The sequence below is a fragment of the Lepeophtheirus salmonis genome, chromosome 6, assembly GCF_016086655.4.
Source record: "Lepeophtheirus salmonis chromosome 6, UVic_Lsal_1.4, whole genome shotgun sequence".
Classification (NCBI taxonomy): Eukaryota; Metazoa; Arthropoda; class Copepoda; order Siphonostomatoida; family Caligidae; genus Lepeophtheirus; species Lepeophtheirus salmonis.
In genome coordinates this window covers 29,117,247-29,136,294 of record NC_052136.2, presented here as the reverse complement: position 1 = coordinate 29,136,294, position 19,048 = coordinate 29,117,247, and positions in this window count along the sequence as shown.

Here is a 19,048-nt window from a genome sequence, read left to right as displayed (position 1 = left end):
GCTTATTCAATGCATCATCTTCAGTTCTGTTATCAAAATAAACTCTATATCAACATAAATAACAAATTAAGATCTAGTTGTAAGTTTATTTTTTTTCAAATGGGCGTTTGATTTTAAGAAAAAATAATATCTACTTATTTTTAATATATAATTGATTTCTTCGATATAATAATTGTTTTTTATTATAATAAAACTATACCTAATAGTAAGATAATGGTGTATATCCCCATTCCAAAGAAAATTGAAAAAAATATTCACAAATTATTAGATGCAGTTGTTCAAACTTACAACTACAAGACAACTATTAGTAATAGTTATCTACCCTATTATATTCATAAACGTAGATAAACGTTCACCTATTTTATTTTTCACACTTAGAAGGGTATAGTGCGAAAATAAAATGTAATTCCCCCTTTATATAGTACCAGGCCCAGTTTGCAAGTAGAAAATCTTACATTTTGGGTTAGATTCCTTGTAATCTTAGAACAAAATACAAGTACGGGCGAGTGTTTTCCCCACATATGTGACGTCATTAAAATGGGATGGTTACTTCTGTCAAATTATAAAAGTTGTGAGCGACACACCTTTATAATACAGTACCTTGTATCTCTCAGACTTTTCATATTTCAACTTTATTATATAATAAAACGCAAGCCGCTCTTTTCGACTTTTTTTTATTATAAATGTATTTTATTTATCAAATCGTTGACTCTAGGATTATGTCGATCTTTATTTAGGATCGAAGACCGCTTTCTAGTCTAGTCTTGGTCCTTTCCAGTTCAGTATTGCATATATTATTAAGTTCAATGTTATTTTAGGTAGAAAGTTCTGGGTTTTTTTCGATAGATGTCTTTAGTGTCTCACGATTAATACATTACATCAAAAAAAATTAAAGTATGCTTAAAGGTTACGTGTACACTTAAAAAAAAATTAAGTTACAGTTTTGTGTTTCTTGAAGCCGATTGTGTGTTACAGCATTCCAAAATGGAAGTAAAAAAAGAGAGAATTCGGTACTTTCTTCAGTATCACTACGACTAAGGTGAAAAGGCGGAGCAAATGGCCAAAAAAAATTGTGTTGTTTATGGACCCAATACAGTATCGAACTCAACAACAAAGCGGTGGTTCCAGCGATTTCGTTCTGGTAATATGGACATCGAAAATGTCGATAGTATAATGGGAAATCGTCAAGTTGGACCGGAATGTGACCACATATTTTAGGATCCAGGAACTTAAGAATTGTCTTAATACTGTTTGGAACAATCTAAATTGTATTATCCAAACTATGTGAATTTTATTGTCAAAATAAACTGAAGGAACGCACAGAGCTTTTTACTTCACATATTACTTGTAAAATTTGGTCCTTGCTGATGTCAGAAAACTGATATATATATATCAGTTCTAGTACTGACAGACCAAAGGGCTGTCGCTATTAAAGACTGATAGGACCGGACGTAAGACTGGATGGGACAGAACGAATAAGAACTGACTGGGATACTTCAAGGGTACCCCCTCAGTGGGCGGTGGTTGTAGAATGGGGGTGATGGATAACAAACTAAGTTATATCTTAGTTGTATGGTAAGGTCTTTTTTTCCTGCCTATAATGATACTGATATCCAAGCACTGGATAAAGTGACATTGTCCATCTATTCATTTGTTAAAAAGGATAAATAAAATAATAAGTCAAAAATAAAAGACTGGACTGGACCAATATATAAAAACTCCCAGAACAAAAGTTGACCCACTGCAAAAGCATAATATCGGAACAAAGGATATATTTTTGATGACATTTTCCAAGGCGGGATTTTTAGAATCATCACAATTTAGACAATATTTCCAGCCCTATTTACTAATGAAGATTCAAATAATATGACATTCAAGTATGTAAAAAAAAATGACCCAAAATTAAATTCGTCAACTTGACAATTAGAAGAATGTTAGGGAGCTTAGATGTTAGGACATTTTATTAAATTAGCTAAGTTACGGGGTCATTGTCATATTTTTTCATCTAACGGGTGGTCCATTGAAATTTGAACACTTACAAATTCTATAATTAATGAAGGTTGAGTTATTGAAATTAATTCATATTTCGTAAATTAAAGTATAGCCAATTAGTTACAAAACATAACGGAACTGAGTTCTCTAGCTTACTGACAAGTCGAGAAAATGACACTTGAACGTGATCAATGAATTTTCATTCACGCAGACAAAGCAGTTGGGCGTGTCCAGGACAACCATCTACGCCGTCAGCAAGTCCAAAACGCGGGAGAGGAAGAAGGGATCTGTCAAAAAGAATAAACTGGATACGGAGGAGTTAAAGATAATTGCCTAGGTAAATCCTCTCAAGTCAATAAGAGCCCATGCAGGATATATCGGTGCTTCACAACAAACTGTCCAGAGAGTTATCAAAAAAAGTTATAAATTAAATAATAAATATTATAAATTTTGCAAAAAATAAGACAAAAGTATCAGAGATCCTAAATTAATAATATTCCAAATAAATCATTTGTTCTTAACGGAACAAACGTTCCCATTTATTTGTTGCCTTCCGAACAAAATAAAAACGAAAATAGATGTGACAAATAATGTACAAAGTATGACGAAACAAGAAAAAATTAGCACGGATCCTAAATTAATAATATCTTAAGTAAATATTTGGTCTTAAATGGCATGAATACTGCACGAAATTGGACAAAACAAGACAAAATTAACACTGATCCTAAATAAATAATTGGCCATAAAATCCATGTAATTACTTTGGCGCCTTTCTTGACAAAATAAACCCGAAAATACGTGTGACGAATACTCCAAGAAGTATGACAAAACAAGAGGAAATTTAAATTGATCCTAAATTAATAATATCATATTTAATTAACTGATCTCAAAGGAACAAATCTTCTAATTTCTTTGGCCCCTTTTTGACAAAATAGAAGCGTGAATAAATGTGACGAACAATGCAAAAAGTATGACGAAACAAGACCAAATTTAAAGTGATCCTAAATATCCTATATATTTAACTGATCTTAAATGAACAACCCCTGTAATTTATTTGGCGCCTTTCCGGACAAAATAAAAACGAGAATAGATGTGATGAATACTGAGCGAATTTTGACAAAACAAGAAAAGTTTAACACTGATCCTAAATAAATCCATGTAATTACTCTTGCGTATTTCTTGACAAATTAAAACGATAATAAATGTAACAAAGTCTGAAATTAACACTTATCCTTAATTAATAATATCCAACATACATATATGGTTTTAAGGAACAAACCTTGTAATTTCTTTGGGGCCTTTTTATCCTTCATCCATGAGAACTGTCTTGTATCCCCAATAGTCGCCCCTCTATTCTCATCAAGCACCGTTGCCGCCTCTACGAACTCGCCGTTATTATTTTCCAGTAAGCCAAAATATTCTGCATTATCTTGCTGTGCTGATGAATCCTTTACATCATTTAATATCATGTTGATCTCATCCTTACTACTCAAAGATCCATTCATACTGACGTTCCTCTCGATCCTGTTGCTTCTTCATGGAGGAAAGAGAACATTTTATTTAACCTCATAGAAGAGTGGTAAGTGTAGAATGGATATTAAATCAGAGTAGGAGCGTTTACTTCACTCGTGGAGTAAGTAAGGAAGCAGATTACCACCTTTCTTTCAACATCAGTAAATGTTGTAGTTATTTTTCTCGTATATTAAAAAAAAAAACATGCTTGTCAAAAAAAAAAAAATATATATATATAGAACTAAAAAGTAAAAGCCCTTCTCTGAGTGTGAGTAGATGATACCGTTTCTTAATGGGTAAATGCGCTTTCACGTGTGTTTACTATTAATACTCCTATGTGTGTCACGATTCCATCAATTCCATTCAAAAAGAAAAAGGAGAAATGATACAAAAACAAAGACTTTGATGCCTGCTTTGGACTGAATTATCGCCTTTTTATAATAAGATGTCTGCAAAAAATGTATCCGACTTTAATCAAATTTAAAAGGAGAGTCAAAAACGTACATAGTTGGGAACGATCCTTTATTTTTAATGGATTAAAGGTCAAATTATATTTATTCTTGTATCACAGGGCTCCGGGGGTGGCTCAGTCGTGTTTAAAATTTTAGTTTGTACACTCACATTAATAGGTAAAGTAAACAACAATCAATTAATTTTCAAATATATGGCTTTAGTAATATGTATCTTGTGTTGAATAAGTGTGATCGGTTTACGCTAGAGGGCGTTAGAAAGATAAGATTTAGGACTAAAAAACAGGTTTGCGACAGTTTCGTGATTATTTGACCAAATATTGTTTGAGCACAGTCAAAGATAAAAACATTCTTAAATATTAAAAAATTGATGGATTTATTTTTCCTACTTATATTATTTAAAAATCTACAATGAATAGATAAAATTTCTACTAAAATGGGTAACCACTAAAATACGTTGAATCGTCCAAGAATTTGTCATGGAATAGTCTTTGATAGTATTAGAAATTTCCTATTAACTCTCCCCATTTCTAACATATTAATTTTCGACACTGCGTATATACTTTTTAGGGGGAAGGCATTTTTTGTGATCATCAGGAACGTGGAAAAATAGCTACAAACATAGCCTTAAAACCATATCTTTATTAAAGATTTTACAATCTTATAAAGATAAAAGAAAATAAAGCAATATAATTATTCCATAACATAACCATAATGTAATTTACATGATCTTTAGAATTGCTGGAGCATTGAGGAGTATCAATAGTTCGTAATTGGCTGAAGCTTTTTTTTTTTTTTGCATCGCATGTAACAATGGGGGCATTAGCAAACAAAGCAACTATTAATGCCTATCTTCTCAAGGACTTCATGGAACTTCAAAGAGTTCTGGATAAAAAAATAACAAACTAATTTTATGGTTTTAAGGCTACTTTAAAGCCATTTTTGCTTTGTTTTTTAAGATATTTTTCCACGTCCCTGATGATCACAAAAAAAAAATGGTCAATCTTGTTTTATATATTCATGAATGTAGTAGAAAGGGAAGTTAAATAATAATGACAAAAGCTGAGGATAAGAAAATTCACTCTTCAGGTTACCAACTCACAAAAAACGGGCTAGTTAAAAAAATGTAACCGATCAGCATCACTACTCATTGCTCCCAGAGGAAAGATTAAAGTAAGCCTCATTTGATAGCTGAAAATCTGAACTTTGATTTAAAGGAAAGAACATGTTCAAAAACACTTTATACTCTAGTCAATTTGAGATAAGACCCTCAAAATATTTCTAGAATAAATTCGTTGATTTATCCTTAAAAATTAAAATTAATGTATTCATTATTCTTTAATTAGACCTTGAATGAGCATTATTCAAGGGTTTATTTTCAAACATGGCATGTTATTAATTAACATTTCCAACCTAATATACTACACCAAAATAATCCCAAAGACGATAATTAAATAACAATAGGTTTCATAGAAAAGTGGAGGCGTATTTACCTAATATGTTTTTAATTTCTCCTAAACAACAAACTCGGTGCTGTCTTATTTATCATTCTTATCCAACAGTGGTTCCCAACCGGGGCTCCTCGGATCCCTTGTGCTCCAAGATACATTGTCAAGAACTCTGGGAGAATTTAGGGGTTATGCACAAAGTGGTTCTGGGACATATTGTGGAATGCCATTTTGCCGAAAAAATCTTTATTAATATAACAAAGTTTGTCTGTATGTCTGTTTATTTGTATGATTGATCGCTGATAGCTCATTTTTAATAACGAGCGTGTTATATTAAAAAAATCAAAGAAAAGGGGAGTTCACATACAAAATAATGGAGCTAAAGTTAAAGCTCAACCAGGGAGATCATCATGTATTAAAAAAAGAAAGAAAAAAACGTGGAGTACCAGGAGCGTCCGCATTTTTTTCTTCGTACTAAAAAATTTAAGATTTTAAATTGAGATTTAGTTTTTGAAATTTTATATCCAACCAAACAATTTTTAAAATTCCTTTTCAAAAAATTTATTTCATATAATTAACTAGGGATTTTTAAAAAAAAATTTCAAAAAATTTAATAAGTGATATTTAATTTTTGAATTTTTGAGATTTTTTTACAAAAAATTAAATTTTCTATGAATAGCTATGGATATCATTATTTGAAATTTATTTTTTCAAATTTTTCTCCAAAAAATGTTATTTTTCATTTTTTTTTTTAAATTAAGTTATTAGATAGATTTTGATTTATTTTTTTTAAATTTTATTTTCTGTGAATGGGATTTTTGTATTTTTTTGGAAAAAAAATTCAAAAACAAAGCTCCCAAAAAAAAAAAAAAAACCTATGCGGACGCCTCAAAGTAAATATTTATATTTAGGGTTGAAACTACAAAAAAACTTTTAGCGAGGGAGTTTTTTTGTTATTAACAAGTCAAACAATATTTTATACATTTTATCAACCTGTAATGATTGTTATTTCGTTCTTCAGGAGAGAACATCTAAGTATTTAGTAACTACGTGTGGGAGTGCTCATGAAAAATGGAAAGTAACATTGTGGATGTCTTGGGGAGGTATCGGCTATATTTAATTATTAAAGGAACATTTGTTTGTTCCTTGACAATGTGAGATACTACCGTTGATAATAAATATATTTGATTTATATTTTGTTGCCAGCTGTCATGTTTCCTTGTTGAAAAATTTTCAACTTGTCTTTTGCAGGGACTTCTGGTCCTTATGTAGTGTACAATGACAATCACATCGTGAGTCAGAGACGATAATAAATAAATCAACACTTAATGATTGCAATCCTGTTAAATAATAAAATATTTTATCTTTTCAAATTGTATTAACATGAATGGGCAACATAATTACATAATATTGGAACATGAATCATCATCAAATAATGTACTATTATTTCTGCAATGTGGTTTTGACAAAAAACAATCAAAGAATTTTTGTTTTGACTGAAAAAGTTTTTCGTCAGGATTAAAAAATTTTAAGCAAAAGTTAGAGGAAAATTAGGCATTTCTCTTCTAAAAAAGGTCATTCGTGCAAATTTGGATTGAATGAGTACCCAAAACCAGAGTTGGACAAGTTAATGCAAATTAACTTAGATAATTTAATAAATTAAGTTAATTAACTTTTAACTAAACTAGTTAACTATTTAAACAGCATTATTTTAACTTCAACTTAACTTGTTAATTTTTTAAACTGCATTATCTTAATTTTAACTTAACTTGATTAAGTTAAGTAGTAAAAGTTAAATTTATTTTGTTTTTCTAAATTGAAATACTAAAAAATTATATTTAAGTAACCGTTAGTACTCTGATGATTTAGTCAAACACTGTGTCGACAATATTTATTTTAATAAACTTTTCAACTGGGTCGTTCTACAACAAATCGATATAAAGGATATTGTCTCAGTGTCGTAGAAAATGTCGATTTTATATTATTTCCGATATTTTTATAATTTTATATATATTTTAAAATTAGATAGAAACTCAAAAATATAAAATTGTAGCTTCTGTTTTAGTAGTAACTTGAATCTGTATTTTTTTCTCGATCGTTCAATTGGAAGTGGAGAAAATTTCAGGCAGAGAGACAAACAGAATAATCTTTATAATAAAGCCTTAATGAATCTCTCAAGTGACTAAAATAGTTATTTTTCAATAGAGTAATTCCACGTCAAGTGTACACAGCCTCACGGCATGACCATCACAGATTTGGATGATTTTTGGCCGTTCTAGGCCCGCTCAAAGTTGAACCTAATCCGTTGTACCAGTGTTGTTCATAAGACCAATTTCTTTATCAAAATTAAAACAAAATCGGGGTTTGCTGCATGGCTGGGGCCCCATTTTAAAGGCTGCACCAGAGCTTCAAACTTTTCTTTTTGATTCAAACAAGGTTATGAATCAATATAAATTATAGTTTGTGTTCTTTTGCATCTTTTGATGTAATTTTTGTTAAAATCGAGCCGTTATGAAAGGAATTATGGCCTTCTGAACAACACTGGTCCAACGCATTAGGTCCAATATTGAGCGAGCCTAGAATGGCCCAGGTGAGTCACCGAGCCCTAATATTTCACACACTGTCTTCTTTCATATAGAAAAGCCAGCTCACCAAAAATCATCAAACTCGGTCATGATCATGCCGTAAATTGCAAAAAAATCGTGTACACTTGACATGGAATGACCCTTATCGAAGTTAATTTTAACTTACCCAAGGTTGGGTGAGTTAATTTAACTTAAACTTAACTAGTTAAAAAAAAAAAAACTCCAAATTAACTTTAACTTAACTCGTTAATTTTCATAGAAATCGAAATTAACTTTAGTTCAACTAGTTATAATAAAATAAAATAATAATTAACTTTAACTTAAGTACTTAAAAAGATAAGTTAACTTGCCCATCACTACCCAGAACCCACTGCTGGCTAAAAGAGCTTTAGATTTTCTTATTCCATTTGCCTCGACTTATTTATTTGAAAAACTTTTTTCGTACTAACTTATATTCAAAAATACAGATCGCGGCTTAACGTGGAGGTTGATCTTGAGTTGCTGTGTCAAAAATTAAACCAAGTATAGACCTGCTTTGCGTAATGCACAGTCAAGGGGTCCACAGGCGGGGTGTAGCCTCCCCCAAATAAAGAAATTTTTGAAAAATATATGAAAAATGTTTTTTTAAGGACTTTTTTTTCTGAAAGGGAAAGGTCATTTGATGGAGCAAAAATTAAATTTTTGAAACTCAGTGCAAATCAAGTCCTTGATTCTTTTATAAACCTATTTGTACATACACAGCCTATAATTCCTTATGAGTCTCAATTTTGACTTTATTCAGTGCAAAAAAAGAGAATTAATATATTATAGAGATGATTCGAAATAGTAAATATATCGTTGATTTTATATTTGCAATATAATCGATTATTTCGTCTAGTTTGTATATATTATATTTTTCAATATATTATGTGGAATTTAAATCTTTACTTTTTACAAATATAGCCAATTAACTTATATTATTGACCTCTGGTTTGAACTTCATAGCGCTGATATGACCTTTGAGTGTTTTTTACATAAAAGGCCCTCTAAATTTTATATGCACCTCATAATTATAGGTGTAGGGGTGGCGCATTATCTAGTGGCATGTTTTGAGGGTCGAACTATAAAAATTTTAGGTAGCATAGACGTATTGATCTCCTTGATATAACGAGTATTTGCGGTTTAGTGACAAGTCTTATCTATTGTTATTCGTACTGACTACTGAGTGATATGTACAAAAGAGAGATGTATACATTCACATAATATGAGGAAAGAATGATTGATGAGTGTTTTAAAACATAAATAAGGACGTCATCTTGACAGTCAAAACCAAATGTATCATACCAACACATCATATGGTATCATACGGGTATATTCCCTTCTCTATTTTTATAGCAACTCCAAAATTAAATACAAACAATGGAATAACATATAATAATATTATAATTAATAACTTCCTATAACTTGAACTTAGATGATACTTCAGGCATCTTTATCGTTATTATATCACGCAACCTTTCCTCGGCAAAAGAAAAAAACAAAAAGAGACCCGAAATTATCTGGTAGTTAGCTAAATAAGTAAAACATACCATCCGCTATTAATATCTTATATAATTGCAGACTACCACTGTCATATTATTTCTTCACCATTTTTAAAATGAATTACAAATGATTAAAATCTACATAGTATTCGATGCTGTATTTTTAATATTGCTTTGTAATAGTAGGCATGACTATGAAGAAATTTAGGTAATAATAAAATGACCAATATGTAAAGGACGAGGGATCAACAAGAAATTGTATTCCTGTTCTTTTGGAAATGGAGCATAGGTATAGAATGTTAATAGGTATCTTAGTGTAAAATATATTCCTATCAGGACCATTCATATAAAAAAATTTCGTATAAAAACAATTTTGTATAAAACTATTTCGTATCAATTTATGAGAAAACAGGGCATAGACTTTATGAATTGTCATACTACTAAGCCCCCCTTACAACCCACCGATTGTACCCCGAATGTTGGGGCTGTTTTCAGGTACCGCTGGGTCCCAAAACAGGATGCAACTCACTGCCGATACTTGAAGAAACTACTAAGAGCCTCCCATTATACCCCGAATGTTAGGGGTGTATTTGTCGCTTCACTTCGCGTCTTCTCTTCCCCAACCAATTATATTCTTCCCTTCACATTGCGTCCCTACGCTTGACGTACCCAATTTGTTCCCTTATTATTCAAAGGTTGCGAGAGTTGAATTTCAACTATCCTCTGTTGCTACCTCCAATTTGAGATAGAAAGAGAAAGTATGACGTGTGGGTTAACTTATGCAGGCTACCCGCGGATACGAAGTAGCTAGAAACCAATGCAATACTTTTAGTCGCAAACTGAGTTTTATATATTCCAACAAGTCTCTCAGCTAGTTCAAGCATATAGGATCGTAAAGATAAGATAACAAATTACACGCCATTTCTTCGCTCCTTAATGTAATTTGCAATGATGAACACATTTTTGAAGTACATAGATAGAATCGTCAATTTCTTCCATGACGTAAAATGGAGTGGGTTTGGATAAAGTTTTTTTTTCACTACTCAAGTTAGAGATTTTCTTCCAGGATTTCTTAGGTGGACGCACAAAGAATACAATTCCATCAGTAAAATGATATCCACCTAGCGTAATCATTTGATACATTTCTTTTCGTTTTGATGTGATGATTGAGAAGACCTCCATAAAATCATTCAATCTTATCTTTCTAATATCGTCATAGTTTTTGTTTGTTTATCACCCTCTGAGGTGAGATCCTCTGATTCAGTCATTCGTTCTAAATAAAGGGACTCCTTCGTAGTAAACTAAGCTATGAATGTAAGTTTGGGTTTGTTTTTAGCAACGTTCTCCGCTATAACCACTTTTTTATATTGTATGTCCTTCAGATTCATTCCAACCAGAGTTTTTGCGTCGTATTGTTCTTTCTCAGCTTTATTATCGCTAGGCAAGTGTATGACGGCTAACTTTTTAAAATATATTTGAAAGAGAGCAATGTTCTCTATTTCTTCCTTAAATGAAGATTCGTAAAAAGGTAATTTATGGACAAATTCAATTAAGATGACTTATTTCTTCTCTCATCCTCCATAATGGATTCAAATGCATCCTTACGATCCTCATACTCTGTTGTTTTTTCTTGTTGTTCCGCTTTGAACTTTTCAGCCCCTTCAAGCAACTCCTTTCATACTTTTTCCAAAGACTCACGTTGTGTTTTCATATTAAGCTTTTTATCTTCGTATTCACTGACTTCTGTATCGAGATTCGCGCATGTATCTTTAGTTTTTTCAATGTCTCGATCAGGGGATTCAATTCCTACTTCTAGTCTAGTTATTTCTTTCTTCCATTTTTCATGCATTAACGTGGAATGATCCATTTCTTTTTGACTGTTTTTACTTTAGATCCTATTTTCTTTAATTTGTTTATTTAGTTTATTTACAATGTATCCCACTTGTTTGGCATTATTTGTGACAGTCTCACAATCCTCTTCCAGAGATTCCAATTCAAAACAAAGCTCTGAAAATTTCTTTTCATCAGTAATGAGTTCATTCAATACTTTGGTTTGTTCAGTAATCTTGGATTTAACTAATTTGATTTCCTGTTCTTATTTCTCTTTTTTGAGTTTCCATTTCTCCTAGGAATCCTCAAATGTAGCAATATTCTTTTCCAAATCATATTGTTTTTTCTCAAGCTTAGACTTGATACTTTGAGTATCAAATAAAGTTTTCTCTCTCTCCTGTAATGTTCTCTCAAGTTCAGCCAAATTTGAAGAGCTCACGGCCTTTCCCGTTCCTTCACCGGACATAGCAGTATTCTTTTCGATTACTTCTCCGTCAAGAGCGACTACCTGGCATCTTTCTATGCCAAACAGTATTCTCTAATCCTTAGCTATTTCATTTGCCACAAGAGTATCTCGAAGCTAATGATAAAAAGCTGGTTTTAACCAATTATCCACACCTTTGTAATGATAAAATAGTCGATGCACTTTTTTTAGGAACACAAAAACCATCACCACAGTGTGGCTTCACTCGTTCGTGTTGACCAACGCCAAAAAGTTTGATCGGCCAATATCATTCTTTTTAAGAAAATTGATAGAGGCATTGGCAGTCTCCACATTATCAACAAATTGTAACTAAGACAGAACCATCGAAGGTACACACAGCCACCTCAAACTATTGATATATTGATCACAATCATAGTGATAATGACGATGAATCCCTTTGATCAAAAAAAAAGTTTTCTAATTAAGAAAATACATAAAGAGTGCAAATAACACATGATGAATTAAGACGTCAAGTTTAAGGAAAATACTTTAAGACTACAAACAAAAGCTATTATACTTATTAGAATACGTTCTAAATAAATAAAAAATCCATATTGCATTCCATAATATTACCTTTGTGACAACGTTTGTAGGAATCTTATCCCCCGTCCAACTACCCCCTGTCCTTTAAGCCCCCGCTAATTTCCTCCTTTTACACCCGAGCCATTTACCCCCCAGCATTTTACCCCTATACAATAAATAGCAGCCATAAGACCAATTATTCAATCTTTTAACAACCATACAAACAAAATTATTTAACTTAATAAATGTATAATTTAATATACAATGGTCAATTATTGCCAAAGGTGGGAACTTGGATTCAAGGCTTGCGACTAAATTTGGAGTTGAGTCCATATTTTGGAGACGATCTCACAATCAAAGACTCGAAACTTGACTTAGCCTCCATAGCTAAGTCTAGTGACTCGACTTGGATTCTAAAGCTAGTATATTGTGCTCTCAAGAAAAGCTTTAACAATATGGACCCCATGTTATAGTTATGGACTTGAAATGAAGTAGAATGAAATCTGAGGATTTGAGGAAAATATTCCAGGACTTGAGATTCGACATGGACTTGCAGGATAAGGACTTTGTCTCTACTCTGATTAAAGCAGTGTCGTAAGCTACTGCAGGAGTATGGTGTATTACCATTAATTTAATTAGAATAATATTACTATTATGTCTCGTCGCCTAGATAAGGTGGCAGTGAGGAGTAAAGGAGACACTAGGCCAGGGATAAAGATAAAAGGTGACTATATTCTCTTGAGCTCTACAAAACACTAATTTTGACACAAACGTGTAAATACACAAAAAGGTAAAACAATAAAATGTAGATAACTAAAAGTATTGCATTAATACATCAGGTAAACACGGATTTAGATTTACAAGTCACTTAATTAAAATATACGACAGAAACGACATTCCGAAATATTTGGAAGCTATGGGTTAAATATATATGTATGTAAGAGTTCGACTTGGTTAGATGATATTAATTATTCATCATAGTACCTTGTATTCATTTTCTAGTTTTTTCCTTTTTATTTTCGTATAAGGGAATGATCATTTTTACTTAGTTAGAATAAAGATATTTAAATGTTAACATTGGTGACCCCGACGTGATATCATCCCTCCTAAAATATCTCATTCTGATGGTCAAGACCAACGGATAATGTCCCTCAACAAAAGTTCGTAGAGGAAGAGGTGAGCAACTTAACTCTTGCCGTAGCAGAACTACCTCTTCCAAAATTATCGGCGATGGATCCGGAAAATTGGCTTCGAAGAATTGAGATGGATTTTTTGATGAGGATGATCAATGAAGTTCAGATGAAATATTGTTTAATGACTTCAGCATTATCTGGTGAAGTTTTTAGGTCTTTTCCTATTAAAAAAGAAGGTCTCATGTATGATTGTGCAAAAAAGGCAATTTTGCAGAAATATGGTCTCTCACCTTCAGATTGAATTTAAAAAAAAATCTGATATACTGTGCAATTCATCTAGATTTTCCCCTGTAGAAGTTATAAATGACGTTGAGCGTCTCCTTGACGAGGAATACATTCATGATTTGCATCATCATTTACTCAGGGAGGCAATAATCAGAAATGTGCTTAAAGACCAGCAAGGGTACTTGAGAGGACAGTCCTATTCAATTGAAGGGTTGAAGGAAATGTGTGTTCCAGCCAAATAATTTTTCAATTCACATATTTACACTGCTGAAGACTCGTCCACTTCGCCTCCTATCAATCATGTTTTCAAAAAACCTCTTGATAACAGATCCAAATTTACTCAATCTAAGGAGAAAAAAGATATTTGTTATTATCATTCTAAATTTGGAATGCCCAGTTCAGGAGCTAGTTACCATTTTTTTGTAATTGTACTTTGTAAATTGCCCTCGGTTGTACGGAAACGAGGTTGTAAATAAACCATGAAACTTCTTTTTCCTCAAAGACAATTCTAATTTGATTAACTTTCTGGTAGATACAGGAGCGCAAGTAAAACTCTTGATCGAGAAAAACTCTCCCCTATTATTGGATATGGAGGAGCACCCGTTGATGTTATTGGTACAAGAACTGTAGCTCTCAATCTAGAAAATATAGGAGATTTACAATGTAAACTTATTTTTGGTACAATGTGGTCGTCCAATTTTGGGTACATATTTTTTATATCATTTCAGATTTAGAATTGACATTTTCAAAAAAAAGTTATTCCGAGATGTTATTCAGAACTATCGAAGACTCAAGAAATCAAATCGAAATATAATGATGTCTTGGATAATAAAAGTTTCATTGAAACTTATCCAACTCATGGAGTTGAACACTATATCGAGACGAAGGGTCCTCCTTGCTTTGCAAATCACACAACTTAGATGGTGAGAAGTTAAATTTTGTATGAGACGAAATCAACGAATTGTTGAAGAAAGGAATGCTACGATCGTCCTCTTCTAATTTTTTTTCTGCTATTATAGTCGTTCCAAAACCCAAAGGAAGCTGGCAAATGTGCGGCGACTATCGTCAATGAAATAGGAGGACAGACCTTGATCAGTATCCCCTACCAAATCTAAGAAATTTGGTGGCTAATCTAAAAAGTATGACTGGTTTTAGTAAAATTGATTTACGCAGAGCGTATAACCAAATACCTATGAATAGCACTTCTATAAATAAAACTGCAATCATTACGCCATTTCGTTTGTATATGAATATTTGAGGATGCCTTTATGTCTTAAAAATGCTGCTCAGACATTTCATAGACTCATAGATTCAATTCTACGAGGAATTCCAAATGTGTTTGTGTACCTTGATGATATCCTTGTCGCTTCGGAGTCGATGGATGAGTATTGGAGAGCGTTAAACGGGGGTTTGCAAGACTTAAAACAGCTGGTATGATACTCTCCCCTGAAAAATCTGAGTTTTTCATGAAATCGGAAGACTTCCTTGGACATTCTATTTCATCGAAAGGTTTTAGATCTCTAGAATGTAAGGTAACTCCAAAATCAAAAGATGAAATGCATAGATTTTTTCTTCATGGCACAATATTACTCTCGGTTCATTGAAGGATTGTCCCGAAGGACAGTTCATTTGTACCCCTTGTTAAAGAAGAATGTAATGTTTAATTGGAATACAGAACATGAACACGCCTTTCAAAGTATTAAAAATAGTTTGTCTAAAAGTACTCAACTTGCATTCAGAGATAGTTCATTGCTTTATCCTTGACGACTGATGCATGTGATATAGGGGTGGGAGCTGTTATCGAGCAAAAGGTAAATGGGCACTGGCAACCTCTAGCTTTTTGGTCTCGGGCTCTTTCAACGACACAACATAAATATTCTACGTTTGATAGGGAATTATTAAGTGTTAAGGAAAGCATCAAACATTTTCTATGGGCATTGGATTGAACACGTTTCTGGAAAATTAAATCATACTGCAGACATTCTTTCTAGAAGTATGAATAACATCACAATAGGCCCAACCTTAATTGAAGATATAATTAAGAATCAAAAGAAACAGTATCCTAATTTATTTAGTTCTAAAGTTAAACCTTCTTTTAAATACATCGCAGGAACCCTACTTGCCTGTTTTGGCAATGTTGACTCATTCCGTGTGGCTGTGTCATCTCCAAAATTGCATCAAAGAATCGTGCATTCTGTACACAAGGACAATCATCCAGGATTCAAAGAAACGTTAAGGAGTGTTTCACTTTTTTATACTTGGCCTAATTTGCGAGCAGACGTCAGGAACTTCACTAGAGAGTCTTTAGCGTGTCAGAAAACCAAACCTTTCAGGACATCAAAATAATTTATTCACGCAGATATAATAGGTCTATTCCCACTAATTCAGACACAGCGCTATGTCCTAACATTATGGATCGTTTCACAAGGTATCCAGAAGTGATACTTATTCCAGATATAACCTCCAAGACAATAACCATTGTGTCTGACCGAGGAACACCATTCACAAGTTTATTATTGATGGGTGTTTGCAGGACACTTGAGATTGCAAGCAAGAACACAACCTGGTATCATCCAGAGTTCAATGGATTCATAGAACGTTTCCACAGATCTTTTAAGACCGGACTTGTAGCACGAATGCTCGAAGAAAAATAAGACTGGATCAATGCACTACATGTAGTTTTATGGGGATTGAGGAGCTCAATACCAATAGACTCGGGTTCTAAATATTCACCTTTTGAATTACTTACTGGGCGCTCAGGATCCATGGTCTTTAATTTCTTTAATGTTTCCACCTTTACTTCTGGCAACCTCGATGTCGAAAGTTTCTCTAAAATAATGGAGAAAATAACTTAAGTTCCTCTAAGACACTTTAATAAAGGAGCCATTAACAAACAATTAAAAAACCCAAATTCGTTTTTGTTAAAAATAAACCCATAAAAGAGTCTCTTTCTCCAACTTTCTTGGGCCCGTTAAGGTGATTGAGAGGTACGATCGTTACTATAAATTGGACTTTGGATCAAGAACTGACAATGTATCGATAGATAGACTTCGACCTGAATTTGGAGTTCCATATATCCTTCCAGCGTCTCCGACTATAAGATGCACAAGATCTACAACTGGATCTATCTGTTTTGTTTTGCCTTGCCGTGATTCCTTCCCAATGCTTTGAAACCTACGTATTATTTATATATATAATATAATTAATTAAAGTTTGAAGAATTGTTAATGCCTGGCTTGTTTCCATTTTTGTTTCTAATTTCTCAAGGCTGGAATACCACGGTAAAAATTTAATACAAATATATAACTAAGAAGAAGTAGTATTTTTATTATAATCCCAGGCAAAAAAGTCTCAAGGCAAAACAGTACAAGGAGAAAACGCTTCAAGGCGAAAACCTCTAAAAGCAAAAGTGTCACAAGACAAAAACATCTCAAGGCAAATCCTCTTGACACGAAAAAAATGGAATACTTTCAAATATCACGTGATATAGATAAAAAATTACAACTACGACAAATATTATAACTGTACAAAATTTATATGAGTTTACCATTTAGAATTTATCATCAAAAATGATTGAATCATTCAGTATTTTGAAACTTTCCATTACAATTATGCCGTTGATATTACTTAAGATATTTGGTATGATTCTATTTGACTTTTGTAATATTGACACATATATATTAAAAATTAGATATAACTAAAGTTTTAAACCAAGGTATAAACCTTGCTTTAAACCAAATAGCGAAACGCGACCAATAGCCTGAGTAGATACCGTGGTGCAGCGTTTTAACACTTTTTTTTCTTACTACTGATGTAGGGTGGGATGTCATAAAGAGATTAATTAATGATTGATGAAGCACGCTCACACTTTAAAATTGCTATGGGGAAAAACAAAATTATTCTATTCAATGATTTTTCCTTTTTTGAATTTCCAACCAAAGAGAAGAGGCCGGAGTTTTCAATTATATATGTATGATTTATTGATTGTTATTATAATAATAAATGTATAATTTAAGATAAATTATTGCCAGATGTGGGAACTTGGACTCCATAGTTTAATATAAAATATGAATTTTTACATTAACTTTATAGGAAAAAAATAACGCAGAATAAACATCATAATCTTTAAACTAAAATAAACAAATTATTAGGTTAACGAAACTTAATATCATAAAAATCTTCCCTAGTTAAGCTATGTCCGTCTTTCGGACTTCGAATGAGCATCTACTAAAAATTTTAAAAAATTGGATAACGTCATAACTCCAAATAACAGCTAAACAATACTTCTAGCGAAGAAAAAAAGTTTATGTCCACTAATACATTTTTCAGTTATTGATCACGTGGGTCCTCGTTTCCCTACTTGGCTTAATCACCGACCTATATAATTAGGTCGGTGGGTTTACTCCTTAATATATAAATAACCTATTCATTTTGGATATGCGTGACTATTTCCCCGTATTTAAGGAGTTGTCCGCAAATATATCTCAGACATTTATCATCACATCATGTACATACTCATTCAATATAATCGATCTCTAAATTCATCGTATAATTAACCTACTAAAACTCAATTTTTCGTCATGGGTTTAGGGAAATTAGAGAAGGAATTATTCAAAATATTTAAATTTTGATGATTAACACAAACTCATAATTACTTTTAAGAGTAGAAGCCCTCTTCCCAAATGATTTATGAGTCAGAGCTTCTTGTATTTGGAGTAAACCCATATAAAGGCATGATAACTCTGTTATATCTTTTCTCTATAGAAGTGTTTCCCAACTTTTTAAATATTGCAACCCATTTTAGAACAAGAAGCAACTCCAATTATTAAAATATATTTTATATAAATTCATTTTTTTGCAAATCATATTGCGATTATGAGTTATAGATTATTTATTCGGGAAGTAACTATAATTCCCTAATTGAATCATCAGTGAAGAAAATCACACGGTTGACGTATTGTTTGAGGTCGATAAAAAATCTTTTACAAAGCTCCATGCAGAATTGTTGAGGCTTTTGAGTCCAGAATGACCTTTCTTCAAGCCTCTCTAACTTCCACCTGGCAGCTCTGACCACCATTGGCAGAGTATTCTTACAAAAAGTCTAGATACTAAGTGGAGGAAAAAAAATATGGAATGAATGCTGCCAAAATCTAGTCGGAGATGGACTACATTGGCAATACTCGTGGGAGGAGCTACAGCAAGCAGTAGTGCGACCAAAACAAGACAGAACATGCTCAATACTAGGTCAGACGTTGTTTTGAGTCACA